The 26,556-nt window shown below is 38.1% G+C and overlaps 1 pseudogene; it reads left to right on the forward strand.

Annotated features, from left to right (window-relative positions):
* The first annotated feature begins 5,408 nt into the window (after positions 1 to 5,408).
* LOC138845151 (glycylpeptide N-tetradecanoyltransferase 2 pseudogene) overlaps positions 5,409 to 26,556 on the forward strand; it is a 79,179-nt pseudogene continuing 58,031 nt past the window's right edge.

A 26,556-nucleotide genomic window follows, 5' to 3' on the forward strand; every position in this document is an offset into this window, starting at 1 on the left:
ACATCACATCAGATGCTTTTAAGCAATTGCTTACCTTTTTACTTTGTAGATACTCTCAGTGCCAAGTATTGTGAGCAGCAATTAAACAGATCACATAGGTACATTTGTGTATGTAGATATGTAGGAACTTCCTCAAGTTAATGAAAAATGAAATTAAAAGATAATTTTCTTTTTATTCAGATATTATTGGAAATCGTGTAGTTTTTTTTCATAATGTTTTTTTCTCTGAATTTTTGAAATACCCTTCATAAGTAGATACGTTATCGGAGAAGCAAGGTTCTTATCTTTGTGCAAGAAAGAATTCAGGCTTGAGATAGAGTGTAAGTGGAAAGCAAAATAGTAAAGTTTATTAGGGCAGAAACATCTGTAAGAATGTATGGACACCTCTCCAGACAGAACCTGAGAGAGAATGCTCAGTCGCTCAGACTGGGGGAGAGAGAGATTACATGGTTGAGTGGAGTGAGTACACCTGGGCAGGCCAGGCAGGCGGCTCAGCAGAGAAGCAGAGGGCTGAGTGCCCAGTTTATATTTAGGCCAGAGGGTTTTTAAGGGGATGGGTCTTGCCTTCCTTTCTTTTCTTCTTCTCCTCCTGGAATAAAGGACTTTTTAGATGTAAATACAAAAAAAAATCTTTTCTGAGATTCCCCCCTGAAGTTATCAGACAGGGGGAAGGCTGGCTGGCATCCACCCAGGTTAGAGGAAGAATGGGCAGGATGTTTAAAGCACAGATACTGGGCTGCACCTGGAAGGCTATCAGGTAGAAGGGGTGGGACCCCCACCTGGAAGGTTATTGGGTTTAAGGGGCAGGGCCCCCTGGGAGATCATCTCAGGATCCCGGCAGGATGTTCCAAGTGCAGATATTGGGCTGCACCTGAAAGGTTATCTGGATGACTGAGACGCAGATACTGGACTTGGATGTCAATGCCTTAGGCCTTTGTCACACACACATAAGCTCATTTCTGACTTCCTACCTAACAGATATATGTGTGTTTGTGTGCATGTGTGTGTATATTTGTGTGTACATGTTATCTGTTCTTATTCTCTCCTTCTCTTTCTTTTATATGTTTATGTGTGTATCTGTTGTGTTTGTGTGTGTATATGTGTGTATAAATATGATCAAGGAATTAAGATAACAAGGAAGTAATTGACTTTCATGCTAAAATAAATAACGGTTCTTAATTGGCCCATTACAGTTTTCTAGGATTTGTGAATGAGAATCAGTAGTGTTGAATGACATACTTACACAAGCACTTAAGGTTACTGCACATAATCACAAGAAAGAAAAGACTGAATTTGAAAGTCGCACATGTAGTAAAAACATTTGGTAAATGTTAAATAAAAAAAAAATCTTTCAGTGTTGCTGTGAGGCTGGCAGTCAGTTTCCCAGGAACCTACCCTCTCTAATTAGCTACAACAAAGTCTGCTCTCTTCTGCCTCCCAGGGTCAGCCCTTTCTTGAAGAGGGAGAAAAGGTGCACAACAGGAAACAGCTTAAGTGGAATCCTGACAAGAGGAAAAAAGAAGCCAAATAAACCAAATCAAGAATGCAATTTATCTCATGCTGCCCTAGTCCTTTCCAAATCCTAAGGGCAGCTGCTTGCAGGAATGCAGTGTGGAAGGAAGGACTGTTTCTGTGGGGTGAAGTTAAAAAGTAGCCCGTGTGTGTGTGTGTGTGTATGTGTGTGTGTGAGAAGGACCCGGACCAGCATCTGCGTTGGAAGCCTCAGAAGCCTAGCATTGTGCACACCAAAGTCATGCTCAGACCCTGATAATAACCTTCCAGGTGATCCCGGCCCTGCCCCCAAGGAAAGCTCCCAGAATTCTCTCTCAGGACCAAATGGGTTACCTGACATGATAACATGGGGCAATAAAACCTTTGCAGATGCCTAGCAAAGCTCTACTGCTGGGCTCAGCTGGAGTCAGCAAATCTGAGAAGGAATTTGCTACTTTCCACCCAACCCTAGGGCTCACCATCCTTTGTCCTGGAGGAGAAGTGGGAAGGGGTAAAGAAACTCCCTTAAAAACCAGGAATCTAAACAGACTGCTCCCTTAGCTGTCTGCTCTCTGCTGAGCTGCCCTTCTGGCCTGCCCAGGTGTATTCGCTCCAATCATGTAACCTTGCTTCTCCCCATTCTGAGTGACTGGGCACTCTCTACCTATCCCTTCCATTCTGATGGATGCCTTGTCCCCAATAAAACCTTTTTGCTTTGCTCTCTGCCTCATGCCTGAATTCTTTCTTGAGTGAAGACAAGAACCCCACAGCTTTTCCTCTGGTGACAAAACAGCTAGGAGAACCCCTGAAATGTATTTCATAATACTATGGACTGCTGCATTTTTCAGATTTGTGTGGTATATTACACAATAATGTTTGTATGCCTATTCTTTGCTCTGCTTGATGACATTAGCCAGGTGCCAATATAGCAATGAAGCTGAAGCGTCTCTAGAGGCAAAAGCGTGGACAGGGAACACCCTGAAGGTTTGGAGTTAACTTTACTATTTTAAACATATAATCCAGGGTTGTTTGGTGTAGACTTCACTGAAATGTCATCAATCATCATCAGTCATCACTTAGTAAAAGTGAAAGGTCATTTGTTGCTCTCACTCAGGTGATAAAATAATGACTTTATCTAACAGAGGAAGAAACTGTGAGTAGATGTCACAGGGACTAGCCAAGATACAGATCAGTAGCCAGGAATTAGGATGAGATACAGAGCAAAGTGACAACAGCAGAAGTGTATATTTCCCTTGTTCATTCAGATCTCTAGTGACAAAAAGTAAAAATATGCATGTGACATGTAGAGTAATATGTTGAACTGGACATATAGAGATATCATTTGATAGAGTCAAATAAATAGTTCTAGACTGAACCTATGTAGAACATAATCTAATGTTAGATTTTTAACTTCAATTTTTCAACAAACTAGATGCACAAGACTGTTAATTCCTATTTATCCTCTCTATACGTGAAAATGATGAATAAAATGTGGAATGTTAGGGAAATGGTGTAGTTTTATCTATGGCACAATCTACACCCTGATTTACTTCCTTGGCCCTGGCCCTGCCACCATTGCTGGAAGCCAGGTAGCCACATGGCCCAACCACCAGTGTCAACCTCCACCCCCATCCTAATGGGATTCGCTGTTCCTGCTTCCCTGCCCGCCCTCCAGCAAGGTTTTATTTATTTATTTTTTAAACTTTTATTTAATGAATATAAATTTCCAAAGTACAGCTTATGGATTACAATGGCTTCCCCCCCCATAACTTCCCTCCCACCCACAACCCTCCCCTTTCCCCTCTCCCTCCCCCCTTCCATTCACATCAAGATTCATTTTCAATTCTCTTTATATACAGAAGATCAGTTTAGCATATATTAAGTAAAGATTTCAACAGTTTGCACCCACATAGAAACACAAAGTGAAAAATACTGTTTGAGTACTAGTTATAGCATTAAATAACAATGTACAGCACATTAAGGACAGAGATCCTACATGAGGAGTAAGTGCACAGTGACTCCTGTTGTTGACTTAACAAATTGACACTCTTGTTTATGGCATCAGTAATCACCCTAGGCTCTTGTCATGAGTCGCCAAGGCTATGGATGCCTTTTGAGTTCACCAACTCTGATCATATTTAGACAAGGTCGTAGTCAAAGTGGAAGTTCTCTCCACCCTTCAGAGAAAGGTACCTCCTTCTTTGATGACCTGTTCTTTTCACTGGGATATCATTCGCGGAGATCTTTCATGTAGGTTTTTTTTTTTTTTTTTCCAGGCCAGCTCTCTGCTATGGCCTGGGAGTGCAGTGGAGGATGGCCCAAGTCCTTGGGCCCTGCACCCCATGGGAGACCAGGATAAGCACCTGGCTCCTGCCTTCGGATCAGCGTGGTGCACTGGCCACAGTGCACTGGCCGTGGCGGCCACTGGAGGGTGAACCAACAGCAAAGGAAGAGCTTTCTCTCTGTCTCTCACTGTCCACTCTGCCTGTCCAAAAAAAAAAAAAAAAAAAAAATGGCTGGCACTGTGGCTCTCTAGGCCAATTCAGCAAGGTTTTAAAAGGACCTGCTCCTGAACACATGGCTCTCTTCTCTCTTGCTCTCCACTCTCTCTCGCTCTCTTGGCTCCTCTTGTCTGCTCTCTTCTCCTCCTCTCATCTCTCTACCCTCTGCTCTCTCTTCTCTTCTCACTAGCTCCTCTCTCTCTCTCTCTCTCTATCACACTCTCCTTCTCTCTCTTTTTTTCCTCTTTCCCCCTTCTCTCTGGTCTGCTGGGTTTTCCCCCATAAACCCTTTCCCTTACTCTGGTGTTTGGTGTGTTTATGATGGCCTAACATTGGTGTGTTGGCTGGGAAAACCTTACATTGGTAATCCGGCGTCCCCCAGTGACTTTGCTCTCCCTTTGGGGACCTCTGAGCTGCTCTGGGGTCCTGGATTTCTGCCAGTCGCAAAACACACCCCCAGAACTCCTTCCATGCCAGCAAATGCTCCACAATGTCCATCCATACATCGGCCTTCCAAATTCTGAAGTAAGATGCATGTCACGAATGTCTACTGTCACACAGCTCAACAATAGCAAGTGTGACGTATGACTTGTCAGTCACGAGGAAGAAAGGAACACCAGGACACAAGACTGTCTTTCCAATGAGAGATTTTATTCCTTACAAACCAGGTGTTTTTTTTTTTTTTAATCACACTACTCATCAGCATGCTCATTGAAGTCAATATACTTATCAGTATCAATATACTTATTAATCTATACTATTTAACACACTTATCAATAAACTACTAACTTAGCTACTTAGCTTAATATAACCACTTATCTTCCACTTAACTTACTTACTATAATAACACTTAACTATCAGAGTTACACTATTTCCTTAATGACTAGAAGCCTAATAGAGTCAATACCATTAATATCAATATCAATAATACTACTTGAACTTATTCATTAATTCACAGATCACAATATACAGTGTTAAAGTAATTTTGAGGGCTATCCAATAATCATAGTATATGTACCTCAAGATCTCCAGCATTATTTGGAGATACCCTGCATAGTATCAAAACATAAGGTCAAAGCATAGTTATATTACACATGACTAACATTATTTGTAAAAGCTGCATTTTAAAGGCTTGTATCATGGTCACGAAAAAGAGTGTCAGTGTTCAAGGTCCAGAGCTCCATTTCTTGGCAGAGATGGATCTTGGATCAGTCACTTACAGGCAGGAAATCACGGGAAGGCTATCACCCTGGGCAGTAGGCTCAAAGTTCCCAGGCAGATGGCAAGGCGAGAAGTTGGAGAGGTCCCCTGCTGAGAGGCCTGGTCTGGCTCTGTGCTCAACTCTGGCAGCAGGCTGATAAGGACTCCAGGCAAGGCAGTGAGGCGGCATCTTGGCTGGTTAGGCACAGCGGCAGAATGGCAATGCAGCAGGTCTTCTGGCCTCTTGATCCCATGGTCACCTCATGCTGCGTAACAAAAGCTAGTAAGCTGGCTCTTTGACTCCAAGTGTGAGGAGATCCAGAGGTTCGCACTCACTGGGCCCATGCACACATACACACTCACACACAGACAGTGGAGTATTATAGCTCAAAGACAACTCTGCAGGTCAGCTTGTGCCACTACTTTCTCCGTGCAGTGTAGCAGGCTGCCTCTTGAGATTTGGATATGTGGAGATCCAGAGGTTCACACACACCAGGCCCTTTGTCCATAGTTGGCTTTTGCCGCTATTTGCTCCATGCAGAGTAACGGGCTGTCTCTTCAGCTCCAGATGTGTGGAGATCCAGGGGTTCACACACACACTGGGCCATGATCCCTGAGAGGATGGAGGACAGTGCAAGGGCTCCCCTTTTATCCTCATTTTCCAGCAGTCCTCCATCTTGCCATCCCACCACTTGTTGTCCAATCAATGCTGTTTTCTCCTTGCTTGCAGTTGAACAGTCCAGTCAATGCTGTTTCCACTTTACTTATGTTTGAACAGTCCAGTCAGCGTGGGTATGAGGGTGTTGCCCATAGCTCACTGTTATCTGATTGACCAGAGGTGTCTGCTTGGTCTGATTAGGAGTGTCTCCCTAACAGCTGTTAGGTATTATATCAGCTTCTGACTTATAACTCCACTTTACTTTTATTTTGTGGCTAGTGGTAACTTTTTAACTCAATGTTTAATGTGGAGTTTCTATAGTTCATCTCCTTTCCAGGTAACATTTTCTGTAATAGCATAGCCAAAATGAAAGCTTAAATTATAATTTCACAGCTAGATCTACTTCACCATCAGCATAGTAAATAGGGAAGACCTCCCTTTCAGACCAAAGGGAGAGAAAGTTTTAAAGTAAGGACATAGCTTTCCTCATGGGCATTGTCTACCTCAACATATACCACTATATAACATGCCTGTAACTATAGACTTCTAGTTTAGGCCACCCAAGATTAGAGATGGGACTTGAGCACCCCCTTGACTTGCATCCTCTGGTCTGCTTTAACAAAAACCAGGAGGAAAAGAAAGCTAGGCATCAGAAGCAATGTAAAGATAGGTGACAGGCCTATTAAATGTAGCTCTGTACAGTGATCTGCCCTCAAGGAGAGCCAACAGGCCAGTCCACTGCAGTGGCTTTCAATGTGGTAAGCCTGGGCTTCAGCAGAAGTCAGCTTGTGAAGAGCCCTGGAAGCTCTGCCAAGAGTTGGGTCACTGGAAATGGACCTGCCCTGGAGTCAAAGAACTTCAGGTCAGAGCCACAGATCTTACTGGCTCTAAGCTGAAAAGCCCTTCACTTGGCCCAGATTCCAAGGTGACCACTGCTGCTGAGAGGAGACGGCCAAATAGGGTCAGTAACATTGTAGGCAGAACTGTAAATTTATCCTATTAGAGATGCCACCTGCCTTTTCCTGGCCAGCTCTCCTCCCAGACCAGCAAGGTAATGGAAATCAACAGGGTGCCTTCCCTAAGGACATTCACACCTCCCTTAGGATGTACCCTATGAAGAGATAGATAAACCTGGGCCTCATAATTTACAAAGCTTTAAAGCCCACCAGATTATTATCATGCCCCTTCTGTCAGGTTCTATTAGCTACTCAATCAGAAAACTTAGTTGTAGCTTAGATAACACCTTTCTTAGGTTCTCTAATAATGACTCTGTCCTTTGTATCTAGCCCGCTTGGGCCTCATTCCTTTGTAATCATAGCTTCCACTGTAACACCAATGGCTCTACTCCCAACCTGTGTGTACTGATGGTCCTCTCCCCCACTTAATGTTGTATGAATGTTCAGAATTTCTCTACAGACAAACCCCACTACCTGCAAAAGTTAAGTGGCATTTTCTCCAATCTTGGCTGGAATCAGCTTTAAGCCACATCCATTAAACTATCCTCACAAGGGTCCAGAGACCCCCCTCATTTCCTCTCTTCTATGAAATCCTCTCATTACTTGGTTAATGCCACTCTTAGGATCATTGATTGCTATTCTCACCCTGACTTTTATACTTCAGTGCCTGTTTAAGTGATTACAGCAGGTGATAATGGAACAAACTAAGGCCTTCAGCAAACTGGCTGTCAACCAAATGCTGCTAGAGGAATATACTCGACTCCCCACCCAGGAGACAGTGGCTTGAGACATCGCCTCATGTCAGCAGGAAGTAGTTATAAAGATAGATCATCATCCCTCTACCCCTCCTGGACTTTTGGGACTAAGGTAATCCCATATAACTCCTGCTTTATAAAAAACAAAAGGGGGGAATGTTAGGAAAATGGTGCAGTTTTATCTATGGCACAATCTACACCCTGATTTACATCCTAGGCCCTGGCCCCACCACCATTGCTGGAAGCCAGGTGACCACATGGCCCAACCACTGTTGTCAAGCTCCACCCCCATCCTAATGGGATTCACTGTTCTTGCTTCCCTGCCTGCCCTCCAGCAAGGTTTTAAAAGGACCTGTTCCTGAACATGTGGCTCTCTTCTCTCCTGCTCTCCACTGTCTCTCGCTCTCTTGGCTCCTTTTGTCTGCTCTCCTCTCCTCCTCTCATCTCTCATCTCTCATCATCTGCTCTCTCTTCTCTCCTCACTAGCTCCCCTCCTCTCTCTCTCTCTCTCTTACACTCCCCTCTCTCTTTTTCCCTCTTCATCCCTTCTCTCTGGGCTGCTGGGTTTTCCCCCATAAACCCTTTCCCTTACTCTGGTGTTTGGTGTGTTTTGTGTCAGCCTAACATGGAAGCATTTAAGTAGTTTATTCACTGGTTTAGCCTTCAAGCAAATGACAGAAACTTAAAGCTAATCAACACTTAAATTTATATTTTTCAGTATAAAGAATCAGGGCCTCTGTAACAAACATTTTAGAGAAGACCCAAGTTTCAGTTGCATAAAACCAAGTTCTCAGATAATGCAGTTGAAGAATCAAAATTAAGTGTAAAACCATGATTCCTAATGCAAGGAAGAGGAAAGGATTCTTGGAGGAACTGAGTGGTGACGATTGTGCAGAGATTATCTGTTCATGTGGTTGTCAACATAAGAAAAAATAGTTAGGGAACAAAAGGAAGACACAACATGTTTTTTAACATTTATTCTACAACCACAATTCCCACAGATTATATTTTGGATTAATATTATAATTGTAAAAACAAAACTTGCATTCACTATATTATTTTACCTCAACATTCCCACTGATGAATTCTCTACTTTTTTTTTTTGTTGACTTGTTTCACTTTTTCTTAGACTTTTAGGTTACATTTATTTTACAGACTATTCATGAAAATAGAATTCTCCATTTAGATGTTTGTTAAGACCTTTTGTTCTATCTTCTAAGAAAAACAATTTTCTTTTTGTACTTTCGTGTTTATCCATGCTAATTTCTGACAACTATTAATATTTAAATTCTTTGTTCTGCTTTTAGTTTTCTGTTAAAGCTATTTCATTTATGGCTGGCACCATGGTTCACTTGGCTAATCTTCTGCCTGCAGCGTCAGCACCCCAGGTTCTAATTCTGGTTAGAGCACCAGATTCTGTCCCAGTTGCTCCTCTTCCAGTCCAACTCTCTGCTGTGGCCCAGGAGTACAGTGGAGGATAGCCCAGGTCCTTGGGCCCTGCACCCACATGGGAGATCAGGAGGAAGCACCTGGCTCCTGGCTTCAAATTGGCACAGCATGCCGGCCGCAGCGTGCTGGCCATAGAGGCCATTTGGGGGGTGAACCAACAGAAGGAAGACCTTTCTCTCTCTCTCTCTCTCTCTCTCTCTCACTGTCTAACTCTACCTATCAAAAAAAATCTATCTCAATTATATTTATTTATGTTAACTTAATTTTTAGTTTTATATTAAAGTTCATGGTTTTTGATTTTGTATTTTCTCTAGTTATAATTTTGGTTGGCATTTAAAAATTTTATCATAAGAAGCATCATTTTCCTTGTGAATTATACTTATGGTACTTTGTTCCTTTGAATGCTTGTTTACTACTAAGGTAGCCTAGTAATGCAGGAACTTAAAAAATATACATCCTTTTAAGACTCAGCTAAAAGTGACTTCTATCAGAAAATTAATCGATTCTGTGAGGTACCATGGGAGCCATTAACTGGAACCAACTTAAAACAATTTCATAATTCACACTGAAAAAAATAATTCACAATAGAGTATATGCTAAAATATAAAATTTGAAACCATGAAACCTTTAGAAGGAAATACAGAGGACTTGCTCTGAACAAGAATATGATGATGAGTTCAACACAATGTCAAAAGTATAATCTACTAAAAAAGATACATTTGCATTTTTTAAAATACTCTCTCATTTTTTTGACAGGCAGAGTTAGTGAGAGAGACAGAGACAGAGAGAAAGTTCTTCCTTCCATTGGTTCACCCCTCAAATGGCCGCCACAGCTGGTGCTGCGCCGATCCGAAGCCAGGAGCCAGGTGCTTCTCCTGGTCTCCCATGCAGGTGCAGGGCCCAAGCACTTGGGGCCATCCTCCACTGCCTTCCTGGGCCACAGCAGAGAGCTGGACTGGAAGAGGAGCAACCGGGACAGAATCCATTGCCCCAACCGGGACTAGAACCTGGAGTGCCAGTGCCGCAAGTGGAGGATTAGCCTAGTGAGCCTCAGCACCGGCTAAAATACTCTTTTAAAACTGGTATTTGAATATCACACATCTTATTGAGCATTTGTTCCCTGAACATACAAAGAATATTTAAAATCAACAATAAGGAAATTAAAAATTCAATACAAAAATGTGCAAATTATACGTACAGATGCTTCACCAAAATTACATGTGGATGGCAAACATGTAGATGAAAGTTGTCAACATCAGGTGTCATTAGAGAGCTGCAAATGTAAACATGGATTAGATACCATGCTACTATTATAATGGATAAAATATGACAGTGTTAATATAAAAGGCTGAGGACAAGCACTTGGCTTAGTATTTAAGGTTAGGATGCCCCATGTCCCATATCAGAGTACCTTGCTTCAAGACCAGGCTCAACTACCCTGTGCTGCTACTAAAGACCTCATGAGGCAGCAGTGCTTATTCAAGGTTCAAATAACTGTCTCTCTGTCACTCATGTGAAATACCTGGATTGAGTTTCCAGCTCCTGGCTTCAGCTGGCTCACCTCTAGCCATTGTGGATATTCAGAGAGTGAAACAGAAGATGGGAGGGCCCTTTTTCTCTTTTATTCTCTTTCCTATTCTAATAAGTAAATAAACCAAAACTAAAAAAAAAATAAGAAAATTGCTGATAGGGATGGTGTATGGCAAGAATTGTTATTAATTACTAGCAGGAAAATAAACTGTACAGTCACTTTGGAAGGTTACAAAATATAATACATTTATCACATAATTCCACAATAATTCTCCTAGGTATTTAATCAAGCAAGGAAAAATTTATATTCACACAAAAATATCCATAGATACTTGTGTATAGCTTTTAAAATTCATAATCACATAAACTGGAAGCAACTAACAAGTTTACAGATTAATGTAAAAAAGAATCTGTATGTTGTCCATGCAGGGTACACTATTCAGCAATAAAATAGAAAAGTTTATTGATCCATGAAGTATCATGCAAGCATCTGGCATGCATATTTCTAAATCAAAGAAGCCAATCTCAAAACATGGAGTAGTTTATCATTCTATTTACGTGAATTCTTGAAAATACAGGGGCCAGAGCACTGGCAGAGAAGGTTAAGACTTCATCTGTAGGGTCTGCATCCTATCCAGGTCCCTGTTAATGTGCCTGAGAAAGCAGTGAAGGAGACCGAAGTTCTTTGGCCTCTGCACCCATGTGGGAGACTGGAAAGAAGCTCCTGGCTCCTGGTTTCATCACGGCCTGGCCATAGCCACAGGGGAGTGAACCAGCAAATGGAAAATCTCTCTCTTTCTCTCTCCACTGTTGTTTTTCTCTCTCTTTCTCCTGTCAACCTACCTTCCAAATAAACAAATCTTTTTAAAAATGACCATGAAATGGTAAAATATTGACAATGGGGAAACCAGATACTATATAAAGGAACTCTAGCTACAAACATTGAAATTTCATTACATTTAAAATTATTCAAAATAAAAGAATATTCTACACACTTCTTGCATAACTACTCTTGTGGTATCTGATTACTTTCTGTATAACAACACAACATTTTGTCAGGTCACCTTTGGCATGAGACTTAATAGGTCTATTTTCACGTAATAAATTATACTTACAAGACTGTAGGCTGGTAGCTTTCCATGCAAATGAAACATTTTTGAAGGGATTTAAGGAAAATGGGAAATAAGCAAAATGAAATTAAAAAGGCAATTTCAATCCACAATACTTAGGTGTCTCAATATGTAAGGGTCTGTAGCCCAGAAACTCACACAGGAAAAACTATGTAGCTGAATAGCAGATGAAAGAAATCTAGGTTTAATAAATGCAATATATTATATAGTTTGACTAAATTATGGATGCTATACATCAAAGATTTTGGAACTGAAGGGTAAGGAAATTTCAATTAAATGTAAAAAATGTTTTGATCCTGGAGGAAAGAAAGAATACTGAATTGTTGTACTGAAAAATAGATTACTAATACCCTTAGCAATATTTGAGATGCCTAGTTTCCTTAGGAAAAAAAATGACACTATTATTTTCAAAAAATAATATGGATTTAATTATCAATTATTATTTTTTAAATTAGTGTAAGGTAATAAACTTGATTGTTGATATTTATTCATGAGTCAAGTATATATGAGCCCTTTATATACCATGCATTGTTATCATTAATGAGTAAATTATATGTGTATAATATTATTTCATATTCAACAAAATACATCTTGAAATAATTTCTTAGCTATCTGCTGCAGCTATTATGAAAGTTTTAACTACTATGAGAAAGTTAGTGAAAAGTATATTTGAATGAGACCCATTTTATTCTCTGAACTGATATATCTGTAAACAGATCATAATGGACAGCTTGGGTCTCATAGTAATCCCTCCCATGATCCACTGGACAGGCTCTTCAAAAGTTTTCTAGCATAGTAAGAGTGGCTTTTCAAAATGCCTGCACTTTAAATCAGAAATCCAAGCCTTTCTCCAATTCTCTAATATCTTATGAATTTATGACATGACTCTCCTTAATGATTGCAGAAAACAAACAAAAATTTAAAAAAAGAAACTCAAAACAGACTCTCTGCATTCAGCTTAAGCTCTATTTAGTGTACAAGGATATATTACCCAAAATTCAGGACCTATTTAGAATCCAGCCTTTATTGGTTGACAAAATTTCTTTGTATTTAGGTTCCATTAAACTTGGCAGTCATTCCAGGACAAAAGGTTTTGGAACAATATTCTCAGAGTATGTCCTGCCAGCAAAATCCAAAACACTTTGCCTCTTTCTGAGTGTTAGAAGAGGTAACATCCCATAACTAGTCCTCTTCCTTTTTGGAGATCTCCTAATAAGAATGTGATCATTAGATCTTTTAAAATTTTCCCTGTTGTATCACACCACTGAAATATTGTTCTAACTAATGTTCTATCTGTATCTTTGGTGTATGTGTTTACCACAACTTCCAGTGTATTAGCCAGTTTAAGTTTTTGTTAATGTGATGTGATCGATATAATGGAAAGTAAGGTGACCTGTAAAACATAAAAATGATAAAAGACCCTTAGGAGTCTTTTGAGAAATGGCAGTGATATTATAATCCTTAGGCAAGAAGATGTTTATATACTGAAAGCCCTCATAGATGAATGCAAATTGAGATTCTCTGTGATGGAATTTGGAGTCTCCGGAGGAGTAATACACACCATGTGAGAAAGTCTGTGTTGATTTTTTCAGTTGAGATCTGAATTAACATAGATTGCATCTGTGATTTTTGCTACTAATGAAATTTAAAAGAGTATTCTGCAATATCAAAAATCCTTCTCCTTGTTAGATAGCTAACTGATGACTAAATCAAATATATGCAACAGATGACCTTCCATTCATCTTTGGAGTCTTTAAGTGCTGAACTGAACTTTGTGATTTCCTTCATGAATAAGATCAGTTCTGAAAAACAAGAGAAGAATTTTCTTAGGATTTCACTTTGCCTTTGTGTCACTCTCCTACTGCAAATATCAAGAAACAAATTCAAGATTATTTCAAGCTATCCATCATCATGCACTCAGTATTCAAAGTTACGACTTTAATGTTTGTGTGTTCATTAAATTCACAATAGGATGGACTTGAAACACACTGCATTGATTAGATACAGTTTTAGAAACTTTCCCTTATTTAATGGGGGTTATCATTATTTCCAGGTTTCCAAAAACCATCCAGATAGTATATTAAGCTTCCCCCAAACTCCCATGCTCACTTGACAAAACTTGAACCATGGAAGAGATGTGGCATGTAAATAAAGTCTTTACAACCCAGAAGTATATTCTACCAATTTTCTGCACTTTCTTCTACAATCTGCCAAGTACTTTTATAATATTAATTACTATCATTCTTATGTACTGGCTCATACAAAGATGTATTAGTCATACTGTAAATTTTTATCAAAGATTTTAATCTGTAACAGAGATTACTTTCCATTCAACTTTTATTTATTCATTTATTTAAGAGGTAGAGTTACAGAAAGAGAGAGGGAGAGACAGAGAGAGATCTCTCATCTACTGGTTTACTCCCCAGTTGGCCTCAATGGCCAGAGCTGAGACAATCTGAAGCTAGGAGCTTCTTCCCGGTCTTCCACGAGAGTACAGGGGACCAAAACTTGGGCCATCTTCCACTGCCTTCCCAGCCCAGAAGAAGAGAGCTGGATCAGAAGAGGAGTAGCCAGGAAACTAACTGGCTCACAGGTTGATGCAGACACCATAGGTGGAGGCAGAGGTGGAGGCTTAGCCTACTATGCCACAGCACCGAGCCCTCCATTCAACTTTCATGTCTCTAGCCTTGAAACTGCGTAACTCAAATAAACCTTGGATGGTGGAGAACACTTCCCAGACGAGAAATTTGTGTGATTACTGTAAGAGGGATGGGCTTGATTTTTCTGGCCAAGAAATTGTAGGCAGATCTGTGGAGTCATGATTCTCAATACCACTAACCTAATTTCCTCATCCCAGGTCTTAGGGTCTCATACTTTCCATATTAGGATCTTGAGTTTAAAACAGAAAAAATGATGTTAAAATAGAGAACTGAATTGGTCTCCATTGTAACAAATGAATCTTGAGCCTGGCTCTAAGGATAGTGTGAACGTGCAGAAGAATAGGATCTTCTAGTTCAGATGAGACACTTGCGAGTTTTTCATGCAGTGGAAGACTACGCCTTTTTGCCATTTGCAGTGTGCCTTGAATTTTAGCTGATTGCCATATTTCAGGATATTTATAACATATTTCTCTCACGTCTTCCAAGTGCTACAGAAATTAAATTAAAAAAAAAAAAAAACCTTCTTCCTATGTGACATCACAATCCATCCTGGTGACAGTACCTGTAACTAGTAAACAATGCTGTAGCCCAACAGGGGTTGTTATAAGACCATGGAATTCTTATTGCTATCTAGTGAAATTTCTAAATTACACTCCAAGATTATGCTTTCTAGGGAACTCCTAGTAGCAATGCCATAATCTGAGTTTACTGAAAGCAGACTCTTAGTCAAGGATTACATTGCCAGTGGTTTATTTGGTAAATTATTGCAGGTAGTACCAAAAGGAAAGGAGAGCAAGAGAAAAAAATGATAAGAATAATTTCAACTTTTTAAATAGGTTTCCCAAGCCTGCAAAGAACTTTCTTTTTCTTGGAAGCTTCTGAGTTACTGCCCAGCATATACTTCATGATTATTCCATACAGGGATTTGGAAAAAAGTAGATTTCCTTCATCACTTTCATCCCAGATCAAATGAGGGTCAACTCTAGGGCCTTAACTCTCTGGAACCTTAACTGTCAACAATAATATTCATCTCAGGAAGTAGTGATGAATATTAAATAAGATGTATTTGTAACTTCTGTAAAACTGCACTGGAAAAGCAATAAGCTTCAACAACAATTTTTATATTATGAAAAGTAATTTCCAAGATCCAATAAGCATTTTAAAGTGAACAGATGTGCACAGCACTTGTCCCTTTCAACTATATTCCACAGTAGCCCAGAAGTAGTTCCTGGGTGCTGATTTCTACTGAACAGGGTATTCTAAATTGATACTTGGGAATTGAAGTAAATTTTTCAAGTTCAAACTTATAAAACATACTTGCTATAACTAGATTTTTTATCATTTATGGTAGGTTTCAGAAGCAAAAAAAGTACAGCATCTTTGAGTTTCAAACCAGCAAATGACCTTTGTTTAACATCTTGTCTAAAGTTTACTGCCTCTACATATACCATGACCCTGGAAAACAAGGTTGTCTTTTATTTATTTATTTTGGAAAAAAAGCATTTTTTGCAGTTTGTCTGACTTAACCTATTCCTCCCAAAGCTGTAGCACAGAAACACGTCAAAAACGTAGCTTCTTTGACCCAAATTCTCCTTTTCTCAGAGCAGTCAGAAAAAGAACCATATTCTTCAATCTGAAAGATGATGTCCCTGAGAATCCGTTATTCATTCTGGGTTGTGTGTTGGCCTCTGAATGTTTACCTTCCTTTTAGTGGGGGGAAGGTGTCTGATGTTCAGAATTAATAAGTGCAGACAACATAGAATATAGGTACCATAAAATAAGCTAGTATTTGAAGACACTCTAGAAATCCCCAAGTTCTCCCTCTTGTTTTATGAATGGACAAATGAGGCAAATGACGACTAAACACACACACACACAACACATTTTTATAATGCAGACTTTAGATTTCAATGTTATTCTTTCTGGTGTCTTCAAATTGCTTGAATCTAAAGCTGTGGAAATTGAATTTAAATAGAAATTTTAGAATAATGATAACAATAAAAAAGACATAAAACATAATACATCCATGAATAAGTAGAATTAACTGTTCATTGGTGAAGGGGTTTATACTAGCTCTTATGACAACAATTCAGTTGCCCACATCCCAGACTGAAGCACCTGAGTTTGATACTAGGCTCTGGCTCCTGACTGCAGCTTCTTGATAATTCACATCCTGGAAGGCAGGAGGGATGGCTCAGGGAAAGGAGTTCTTGTCAGCCAAGTGAGGAGGTTTGGGTTGAGATCCTGTCTCCAGGCTTTGACTTCTACCCAGAATGGTTCTTTCAAGTATTGACAGGATGCTTGTCCCTTTCACTCACTCTCTGTCTCTCTCTCTGTCTCTCTCATCTGTTTCTCCCTCCTTCACTTTCTGTCTCTTTGACTTAAAAAATAAACAAATAAATAAGTTTATTTTGGTGCTAAATATCTTAAAATGCATCAAAGTAAATTCATGTGTTTAATTCTGTTTTTCCACGAAATTTTTGAAGTACTCTCTGATAAGGAGCCAGATAATTCTGAAACCAGTATCTATTGCATTGTATCAGATTATCATTTTGAGGGAAATTACCACTTCTAGTTTTCAGAGTTTACAGAAGCATATTTACTTAACTGAAGGAAAAGAAGCAGAAAGACTTAGAGAAACCAATTTTGTGGGAAATGAAAATAAGAACGGCTGAATTATTAATGTAACGTTTCTAGTGTGTTCTATTTCTGTCCTTTGAAATGCATTTGTTAACATGCGTTTTCTTATGATGTTCACCCTTGATAATGTTTGTAAAGTACAAAAGGAAAAATAAATGAAAATAAGCTGTATCTTTTACTTGTGTGAGTGTGTGTGTTATTCTGTTATAAAACTGGAAAAAAAAAAGCTAGATGAATAGGTATTATAATGCTGAGCGGCAGAGTTTGGCACAATAGTTCTCTCAAGTGTGTGAGACAGCCTACAGGGAGACTAAATGCATTAGGTTGTATTTATATTGAAAAAGGAGTCATTCTTTGTAGTGTAGAAGGGTTCTGCCATGACCTACATAACAAATTACTGTTGTCTGACCTCATTGAGACAAGAATCTAGTAAAGTACATCCAGTGGAGCTGCTGTAGTGGAAGTGCTTTTACCACAACAATCCTGGAGGGCCACCATTATACCACTCCTCATTTCCCATCCTACTAAAGCACTCAATAAAGAGTCTTATCACCTTGATCCCACAGCTTTCACTTAAACAGAAAAGGAAAGGTTGTGTTGCCACAGAAAGTGATTTGCTATTTTCTGAAGAGTTAAGATTATTAAGTAATGAGTAGGTTCTTAACTTAGCAGTAAATATGCCAGTATCTTTTACTGGAGTCCCTGGGTTCAATTCCTGCCTCTCACTCCTGACTCCACCTTCCTCTTAATGCAGAACTAGAAGGAAGCGGTGATAGCTCAATTGTTTCTGCTATACACTTGGGTCACCTGGATTGAATTCCCAACTTCAGCCTAGCCCAATCCAGCTATTGAGAATTAAAGACATTTGGACGGGAATGAGTGGATGGGAGTGCGCTTTCTCTCTCTAGCTCCTTTCTCTGCTTCTCATATAAATAAACACAGTTTTAAAAGGAATTAGTAAATACAAGAAAGAATTTGCACAAACTGAAAGAACTGAAAAAAACTAAAAACCCATTGTTTTGCATTGCAGCAAGCAGTTGGCATTAAAAAGGGGGATTTTTTTTCTCCTTACTTTGTATTTGTTATTTGTCATATCTTACATAACCAAGTCACAGGTTGCCAAAAGACCTCCCCTCTTCAATCACTTAACTTCCACTTAAAACATACATTTTAAACAAAACACACACTAAATACTTTTATAAAGAAAAGAGAAAGTTTGTTTTATAATGTATTTTTATTTTTTACAGTTGACTTTTGTCTTCAAACAACAGTGTTTTCCTTGCAAAGCACATATGGATCTTCTTTTAAATAATATTTTCAATGATTTATCAAGTGTGCCTATTTATATAATTGATCTGGAACAGAGATTCTGGAAATGGCTTTTCAAACATTTGTAGAGTTGGACCAATTTGGTTATAAAGATTTATTTTAAAAATAATGTCAACATTTTTAATTTTAATCAAACTGAGAACATTTCATTCTGAGGAACAGTAGAATAATTTTCCAAATTGAAAATGTAAGAACTTTTACCCACCATTAAATACTTCTTGTCACTACTGCTGAGCAGGCGGTTCTACATTCACTTGGAATAAAAAAAGTAATCTTTGGTAATTTTTCTAATGGCCAATAAAGAATTGAATCGCATACACCACCAGACAGCTTAAAAGCTAAGTCCTTTAATTGTTCTTAATATTCCATTTAATATTATATTGCTGAATGCAGTCAAGAGGAAAGCACTGGTTTGTAATTTTCAGTTTGAAGTATATTTTGTGGATTTCATTCTTACCAAATTGATTTTCCAAGAAAGTTGTTTCAGGCATCTTTTTCCAGAATGCCTTAAATTAAATAACAATGTTGGAAAAAATCCAGCCTAGTTAATAGTCATGAGGATTACTCAAGGCTAAAACTCATATAGAAAACTTCTTTCTCATCATTATAACACCTTTAATGAAAAAGTTGAACATTCTAATACTGCAGTTTGGTATTATTAATGACATCCAATAATTGAAGGGATTTGAAAACATCGCATTTGTGTACCCATATTATTTTAGAACAAAAATTCCACTGGTATTTAGATTTGTGAGGGATAGATAGATAAATGGGGAGATATATCTACCCACATACAAACACAGTTCATAAAATTTTTGGATAAATGGAATTGAAAGATCATGCAGAAAATCCATGTGCTTTTTGAAGCCCACATGTGTTTGCATACCTGTATACACATGTGTGTGCATTGAGCATTCTTAATACCCAAATCTAAAACTTGATGAATACTGACAATGATACCACACATAGAAAAGTCTGCAACAGACAAGATGAAGTCAAAATATAGGAGTATTAAATATTGCATAAAATTATCTTCAGACTATAGTGTAGAGTGTATATAAAACATAAAACATAAACAAATTTCATGGTATATATGCAGAAATAAAATCTAAAGAAATCAAATATTTTTTAAAGATTTATTTGTTTATTTGAAAGTCAGAGTTGCAAAGAGAAGGAGAGGTAGAGAGAAAGAGATGTCTTCCATCTGCAGGTTCACTTCCCAATTGGCTGTAATGGCTGGAGCTGGGCTGATTCAAAGCCAGGAGCTTCTTCCAGGTCTCCCACATAGGTGCAGGGTCCCAAGCACTTGGACCATCTTCTACTGCTTTCCCAGGCTACAGCAGATAGTTGTATCGGAAGTGGAGCATCCGGGACTCGAACTAGAACCCATATGGGATGCCAGCACTGCAGGCTGCAGCTTTACTCGCCATGCTACAGTGCCGGCCCCCCCAAAATTAAAATCTTAAACACTTTTAGTCCCAAACATTTCAGGTAAGTGATACTCCACAGATGTATGCATGTGTATGTATATATTCTGTATATATGTATATGCATGTGTATCTGTGTAAATATATATGTGAGATATGTGTATACACATACTTACACAGAATATATTTAAATTCAATAGTTTGACTTAAAATTTTCAACTTTATACCATGCAAATGCAATGTACAAACTATGGGAGCCCTACTCCAATATTTGAATTCTGATCTTCACTGAGACAAGCAATGTATGGTACATTATTCTCCTGCAATATTACAGAGAAGCAGTGAGCAACAACTCCCATTGAACCACACAGTCATGACAGTATTCTATATTATATTTATATTGGCTAGGTATTTTTCACTTGCAATGTTTTCAATTTACAATGAGCTTCCCAGGATGTAACTTGAACATAAATTCAGTAGAGTTTTATAAAGTTTGTGATATCCACAGCTTTTACAATGTGTAATCTAAAGACCAACACAAGCTGTCTGTCTCTGAATTTGTTGTGGACTGACAAACAAAAGAATAACTCGGAGATAGGGAATAAATTCAATCAGATTAGAGAAATACCTATTATGGACAAATTGTGTTCTCCCCAAATTCATATGTTGACTCTAACCCAAGTGTAATTGTATTTGTAGATAAGACTCTTTTTAAAGCTTTATTTTATTTATTTGAAAGGCAGAGAGGGAGAGAGGGAAAAAGGGAGAGAGAGAGAGAGATCTTTCATTTGTTGATCATTCACTCCCCAAATAGCTGCAAGTGATGGGGCTGGTCCAGGCCAAAATCAGGAAACTAAAAAAAAAAAAAAAAAATCATCTGGATCTGCCATTTGGGTAGCAGGACAGCCCAAGTCCTTGGTTCATCATCCGCTGTTTTCCCAAGTGCATTAGCAGGGAGCTGGATCTGAAGCAGCAGGCTGACCTCAAACCAGCATTCCAATATGCGATGAAGGCATCATAAATTGTAGCTTAAGCTCAACTTGCTGTGCCAAAATAATGCCTTCTTAGAAGATTAATGAGGTAAAAGGTTAGTATCTAATCCAATATGTTTCTGTCCTTGTAAGAAAAGGAGGGGATACAAGGAGTATTCATGCAGAGAAGGAACATGTAAAACTTGGTGAAAGGCAGCCATTTTCAAGTCAAAGAGAGGCATCTCAGGAGAAGCCAGCTCTGTCAGCACCTTGATGTTATATATGTAAACTGCAAAATAACACAAAAAAGTTATTGCTAACAAGCCAATAAAGAAGACAAAATGAAAGCATATAAACACTTGCTATCCAAAATAAGATAGAAAAGGAGAACAAAAGCAAATTAAACAAGTAGAAACCAAAGAGCAAGCCAAAGAGCAAGGTAGTGGATTTACACCAGATAATATAAATAACTACACTAATTACTAATGATTTTTTGAGTATACATTCAAAAGACAGAAACTTCATGTGTCTTGTATAAAGTTCATCATGCAGCTCACTCAGATATTAGCAAATGGAACTGTGCGCGCTCTCTCTCTCTTTCTCTAGTTCTGCCTTTCAAATGATAAAATGAACCTTTTAAAAAAAAAAAGTCTCCCTAATACTTTCTCCTCACAGCCTTTAGAAATCACTATTGCGCTATTTGTCTACGGATTTCAGTTTTCTTGATGCCTCATGTAAGTTGAAATATATACCATTTTTCCTTATGTGTTGGCTTATTTCACCCTGCATAATGTTATTAAGGTTCATCTTTGCAGCATGTAGAAGAATAACATATTTCATAGTCATATATAGTTTTATTGACTTGTTGGTTAATAGACACTTGATTTGTTTCCATATCTCAGTATTGTGAATAATGATGCTATGAATATTGGTTTATAAACATCTCAAGTCTCTGCTTTCATTTATATTGGGAAAATAGTAAGAGGTGAAACTTTAGGATTCCATAGCAATTCTACATTTTATTTTTGTTTTGAGCAGCTGCCATACTAAACTGATTTCTATTTCTTCTAACAATATCAACATTTCAGTTTCTCTGCATTGTTTCCAACACTTGTTATTTTATTTTTGTTTACTTTTTGATTGCTTGACAATGGCTATCATAATGAGTTCCTTGAAATTTATTAGGACTAGGCCTAACATATGATCTATCCTGGACATGAACATTACATGAACGTGACATGAACATTAAGAGAAATATATTCCAATCAAGTTTGTAAATGTTTGTTAACTCAGTTGGTTTACAGTGTTAATTAAATCCTCTATTTCTTTCTCAGTTTTCTGTCTTTTCTGTTTTGTTGTTCTGCCCATTATTGAAAGTAAAGTTTGGGGGCCGCAGCTGTGGCACAGTAGGTTAAAGCCCTAGCCTGAAGCGCTGGCATCCCATATGGGCACCGGTTATGATCCTGGCTGCTCTGCTTCTGATCCAGCTCTCCGCTATGGCCTAGGAAAGCAGTGGTAGATGGCCCAAGTCCTTGGGCCCCTGCACCCACGTGGGAGACCAGGAAGAAGCTCCTGGCTCCTGGCTTTGGATCAGCACAGCTCTAGCCATTGCGGCCATCTGGCGAGTGAACCCGCTGATGGAAGACCTCTCTCTCCATCTCTATCTTTCTCTGTAACTCTGTCTTTCAAATAAATAAAATAAATCTTAAAAAAAGTGAAGCTTGTACATTTCTCATCACTATTATAGGATCTCTTCTCCATTCAATTACATCAAGCCTTTCTTCACATACTTTTGAGCTATAACACTAAGCTCATATGTCTTTATAATATTATACCTTACAGTAAATGTTGCATCCTTTCCATTTAGTGCAGAAAGATAACTAAAATGTTATTTATACACTGCTACACCAGATCTTAGTAAAAAAAAAAGTCATTTAGAATCATAAGAAACAAAAAGTAAAATTTTGATGTGAGAAAAAATCAGACTGTTTACAGAAAATAAGAGGACTAATGCAATTGCTTGCAAAAGTTACCAGATATCAATAATGCAAATTTCCTGAAGAATAAGAAGGATTGATATCTAAACTGCTAGCTGGAGTCAGTTCTATTTTTATGATTGGTGTGAAGAGAATAAAATGACTGGGGACATCTGAGGATCAGTGAGATTAGAAACAAGGAATTCAAGACACAAGCAAATGTCTTTCTGTGGACTTCTATTTTTTTCTTATGAAGTCATATGCTATAAGTGTAGAGATATAACAAACTGGAAACTGGCTAAAAAATAAACGGCATTTGAAAAGCTACCAGCAAAAGTGAAAAAGTGGTCTAAGCAGATAAGGATAGTGGGATTAGCAAACTTATAGGGCAATTTAAAAGTGACTCTCCTGCATTTACAGAAAACATTAACATTTTGTGTGAACTTTTGCATCAATAGAAACATACAATCACAGATGATAACTAAAGTGGATTTTTTAAAAATATTTATTCATAAAAAACTATTTTAGATGAAATTGTTACTGTAGTTGTTTTGAGATATTTACTGTTATTAAAATTGCATCAAGGGAAATTGTGAATATATTTCCACATACAGGCAGTAGTAACCCTGTGGCCCCCTAACTTGGGCAGAGTCGAGTGGCCTTTTCACGTGACTTGCTTGCCAGGAGTTCTTTCTGTGGCAAGCCTTCTTTTTTTCACACCTGTCTTTTCATACCTTCAGTTTTTACATTTGCCATTTTCCAAACATTCTCCATTTGGGGCAAGAATGATACAGTCACACCAGGGGACTGCTTCAAAAGCAGGGCTCCATTGCTGCGGTCAGGTCACTGTGGTGCTGTCGCCATCTTTCTCTCCTTACCTTCAAGGGCCGCCTTGTGTGCAGCCGTCTCTGTCCATCAGAAGGTGTATGGCACCATCACTTCCTTCTGGTTTTATTTTGTAGTCTATGCAGCTTTTCATCAAACTGCAGCTATACAGCCGATGGATCTGAAGTTAGTCCTGAAGAGTAAATGAAACCGGTGCTATGGCTCAATAGGCTAATCCTCTGCCTGCGGCGCCAGCACACCAGGTTCTAGTCCCGGTCGGGGCGCCAGATTCTGTCCCGGTTGCTCCTCTTCCAGTCCAGCTCTCTGCTGTGGCCTGGGAGTGCAGTGGAGGATGGCCCAAGTGCTTGGGCCCTGCACCCCCTGGGAGACCAGGAGAAGCACCTGGCTTCAGATCAGCGCAGTGCGCTGGCCACAGTGCACCAGCCACAGTGGCCATTGAGGGGTGAACCAACAGAAAAGGAAAACCTTTCTCTCTGTCTCTCTCTCTCTCACTGTCCACTCTGCCTGTCAAAAAAAAAAAAAAAAAAAAAAAAAAAAAGAGTAAATGAAGTTAGTACTGGAAGAGTAAATCCACCTGCCTTTTCTGTGGAAAGTATGTGCTGTTCAGTAGCTTTTATCTTTTTTTTTTTTTTTAACAAAATGGCTAAAATTCACAAGTATCATGTTTAGGAGAAAGGCACATGAAAAGGTCTGGAAAGCACCTCATGTCATCATCCACAAACCTGCAATTGCTGCAGAGTTACTCCAGCGTTTCCCAGATCCCACAGTGGATCCAGAGCTGCTGAGGGATCTCTCAGGCATGCTAATGGATTCATCCAAGTGAGTCCAAGCTGCAGCCCATGAGCAATAGCAGACGACCCCAGATACTGCTACTTACTCAGTGCTCAGCAGATGAGATCTGTGAAACAAATGTATTCTCAGTTGCCTGGGACTTTTTTTTCTTAAAAAAAAAAAAAAGTCTTCTTTTTGGCCAGCTGACGTGATAAAGCACGTCACACAGCCAGTATGGAGGAGTGCTAGGGTTATCCTGTTCACAGTAAACTGCCTGAATTAAAATAAAAATACTAAATCACCTGAATACAGGCACAAGTAAAGACTGGGCACTTAGTCTGAGAATTCGCAGGCAGAATTTGAGAAAAAGAAAGGGAGATTTGTCAATACAATTTTGTGTAGGAATAACATTATTTCTGTAACGGTGGACAATCAATATTGAAATAGACCACAGAAAAACTGAAGACAATATGAGTTATGAATTGGAAACAACATAACAATGTCATTAAACTGTGGTATCTATTCTAATGGATCAAAGGTTATTTATATTGTGTGCAGACGTACATGGCATGGTGACAGCTGAAGAGGCAAGCTTTTACTTTCTGATATTTACACCAAATATTTATATGGTCTATAGTGGAATTACGTGTGTAGTTGATCACAGACTATGCTAACAAAATATTATGATATTCCACATGAAACTTAAAAGCAATCATAAGAATTATAACTTTCACAATTATTTAGACACGGTATTTCATATTCCAGAATTGCAAGAGCATTATAAAACAAAAAAGAAATATTTCATATATATATATACATACCTATACATATGTATATATACACACACAAATATATTATATTAATATACATATGAAACAGTAACAAACCAAACGCTCATTGTTTGTGATTATTTGCTTCCAAAGAAGTAAAAACACTTTCATTTATTTAAAATAATATTGAATTCAGAAAAGGGATGGATATATGACTAATAAAGAAAAATTTAAATCATTCATTGGCTTAGTATTGTTTGCTTTTGAAGAGTTCTGCTTACTTCTCAGTTATGAGGTTTGTATTGTTCATTTCTGTATCTTTAGGTGTTTGTACCTGTTACCTTCTATTGAAGAGTCAAACTACATTCTCTATGAGGGATGGAAGCAACTATAGCTATCTTCTTAGAATTGTATCTATGAAATACATGAAATCTCTCTATGTTAATACAATTTTTTAAAAAAAAGGTTGCTAATTTTATTTGTGATTCAAAAAATATTATAAAGGAAATTAACAGAAGTAGCTTTTTCCAGATATTTAGGAAAATAAATTAAATGAATGGTGTATTGGAAGCATTCAAAATAATTACATGTTACTATTTATTAGCCTACTTCTCAGTCTCTTTAATTGCATTTCCATTAATTACTTTAATATGTTCTGTGATTTATGATTCTACCCATAAAGGACCTGACGTTAATCATGATTAGCTGTTGAATTAATGACTGATTCAAATGTATAAATAGTGCTGTAAGCTGATAATGATGATTAGTAGCTATGTAAACATTTTTAAAATGAGTGAATTTCAAGGTAAAACCGTTGAAATGATAATTACTTTGACAGAATGTTCACATAAATAATAAACTTATATTGAAATAATATACTGTTCATTTCTCTCCATATTATTAAAATGTGATTAACCACAAAGGAAACATCTGTTAAGAAATCAAAATAATATAAGTAATCAACTTCTTTTTCTGTTCAACTTCCATCCAGCTGTATCACATTATGAAAGCATTTTCATAAAGAACATGATGACTGCATCACAAATTAGTCTACCTAAACCTTTAGGGCAAATTTGTCTGTATTTTGCAGTTATTCCAAAACATATTCAGACTAGGCATATTATTTCAGGAAGATTTACTACCCTAAGCTAAAAATTTTAATTTTATGTAATAACATAAAAGAAGACACTTCTGATTTACAGAAAGCAAGAGGATTTATACAATTGCTCGTCAAGGTTTAGGCTTAAAAATCTTGCTGAAACTTCAAAGTACAAAAATTCAAAGTGGAATGGAGTCAAGCTTGATGTACTCCACCAGCAATAAATGTAACTATATTCCCAGACCCTTCACTACTTCCATGAAGTTGAAATTTTATTAACTACTATCAGTTTCTGTTCACCAAGAATTCATAAAAAAGTTTCTCTATAATGTGCAGTAAATAGTACCTTTGGCACTGAAGTATCTGAGAAGAATTTTGCCCATGTTTTACTTCTCCT

The sequence above is a fragment of the Oryctolagus cuniculus genome, chromosome 14 (genome assembly GCF_964237555.1).
Source record: "Oryctolagus cuniculus chromosome 14, mOryCun1.1, whole genome shotgun sequence".
Classification (NCBI taxonomy): Eukaryota; Metazoa; Chordata; class Mammalia; order Lagomorpha; family Leporidae; genus Oryctolagus; species Oryctolagus cuniculus.